The sequence below is a fragment of the Octodon degus genome, unplaced genomic scaffold, assembly GCF_000260255.1.
Source record: "Octodon degus isolate 3935 unplaced genomic scaffold, OctDeg1.0 scaffold00099, whole genome shotgun sequence".
Classification (NCBI taxonomy): domain Eukaryota; kingdom Metazoa; phylum Chordata; class Mammalia; order Rodentia; family Octodontidae; genus Octodon; species Octodon degus.
The window spans coordinates 11,220,454-11,222,868 of NW_004524675.1; positions in this window are offsets into that span (position 1 = coordinate 11,220,454).

Below are 2,415 nucleotides of genomic sequence, written 5' to 3' on the forward strand. Positions count from 1 at the left end.
CAGGATAGGTTTATTATTTATTTATTTATTTATTTATTTATTTATTTATTTATTTATTTTTGTGGTACTGGGGGTCAAACATAGGACCTTGCTCTTGCCAGGCAAGCGCTTATGCCGCTGAGCCATATCCCCAGCCCCTTTCACCAGGATAAAGTTACTGTTTTCCTTTTCCACAATCAAACGGAGAGAAATCAAACCACCCTTTGGAAGGAAAATGATAAATACTTTGTTGACATGTTAAAGAGCAAATACTTTGGAGAGAAATACTTGGGGAACTATAGTTATTCTTGCCACCTTGCAAAGGTTCAGCCTCTAATTTTAGCGCATAGTTATGGGTCTTATTTTTGTGGTGCTGTAAATGTGATACTCACTTCACTCCTGTATTTTATATTTGGAATTCTTCTGGATAAAACGCTTTCCCCTCATCCCAAATTTATGTATGTAGCAACTAATTTGACAACATCAGTAATGACTTGCATATTTATTCTATTGTCTGGGTTACCATTACACAATACCATTATTTATTCTGTGGTTCTATTTGTCTGAACTTTGGCTGGTGGGTGATCTTTCAGACTGGCCCAGGTCCTCACTTGCTTTTTACCTTACACTCATGCATTTTGTGTTGAGCGTTTCTCCATCTTCTGGTACCACAAACTACTCCAGGCTCTTCTTGAAGTTGCATTTCCCAACATGAAATCTCTCCTTTCTCCAAGAAGCTCCAGTTCCTATTATTTGGAACATGAATTAGAAACTAAGTTCTGAGATTTAGATGCTGTTGTCCCTATTGGAATGTCATTGCCTTTAGGTCTTTTATTATTAGAGGCTAGATCAGCATATATATGTTGATCTAGGTATATTACTTTCTGTATTTCAGAAAATACTGTATCAGAATATATTAAAATAAATATAAGAATATAGAAACATCTTTGATTTTAATCCATTACAATGTATTTCGCTCTAGCCTTTCTGTTTATTTGAAGTTTCTTTCCCCCACTTCAAGGTTCTGCTTTTTATTGTCTGTAATACTATTACTTAGTTGCCCAACCCTAGCAACGCATGTAAAAATAGTACAGAGGTGACCAGAAGTGGTGAAATGACACCCAGGATTTAGAGGCAGATTTATTTACATCGACTGTCACTGATCAGGCAATAACAGGCCCTGATTTCCGTGATCTAGAGCTTATATGGGATAAGCAAGTAGGAAGTACAGAGGTGGAACGGCTCGTCAGTTGGGGACTGGTTTACACAGTGTGCATCACAGTGGCCAGCTATGCATCGCAGTGACCTGCGTTTCTGAGAAACAGAAGTACCAGAAATTGGAACAGCAGCTATCACCTGGGAAACTAATAAACTGAATTAAAAAACCATCCTTCGGGTGGGGGGCATTTTCTGCTATTGTAGTTTCATAAATGCTAGCTAGAATCATTGAGATAAATAAATAAATCTCCTAGAGTACATTATTTTGTGACAACTCTTTGATCTTTGGCCTTATGATGTTGAATTTGTGTTCTGTGATTGGACAAAGTAATTTCCATTTTCAGAGTGATTGTGCCATGTACTTTTACCTTCATTTGTTATAGTGCATGTTCCACCCACATTTCTGCTGCCAACACAGTTGGTTTTCAAAAAATATTTGTGTACCATAAAGTTCACTTTTTTAGTTAAATACTGCACAGATTTAAAGAGAAGAGAGTCACTGCTTATTTATTTTTGCCTCAACTTTATTGTAAGTTTAAATTGATAAAACTGTCCAACAATTTGTTCTATGACAATTAATGACACATACAGGGTCTCACTGTTTGCCTTAGTGACCCTCTTGGAGGTAGCCTGCGTTTTAATTTCCAACGTACTTGGCAAAGAGGAATTCTTGTTGTTTTCCCAGATGCAGGAGCTTTCTGAAGAACTTTGTGGGGAATTCTGGGAAGAATTTGAAATAGAAATAAGCAGGAATCTGTCTCACTTCCTCCACAACAATTGCATGTGGTAGAATCTGTTTGTTGTAACTATTTTGGACTCTGGCCAGTCCTGAAAACTTGCAGTTTTCAGAGCAAGTCCTAGATAATAAAAGGTGATTCTTCTCAGTCTGCTTAAATTCTGCATAGTGGCAGCATGAGATTCTGTATCCCCTTAGCCGTGTGGCTACTTGCAAAAAACTTCTAGGATTAAAGTGGCCAAAAGCGCCATTCTATTCACCTTTTAGGGTCTCTTCTCAGATCTTTGATTGCCAATTCTGGTCTACTGAGGCTTTCTAAGTCTTCCCTTTCTATATGGAGTGAATCCCAGAACACTCAAAGACAGATTCCTGCCCTCTGTTATTTTTGTCTTTTTCCCTTTTCAAATATTAGACATTATGTGCTAAGATATCGAAAATCATTAACAAATACAAAAAAAAGTGATTGCACATGCAGGGAAAGA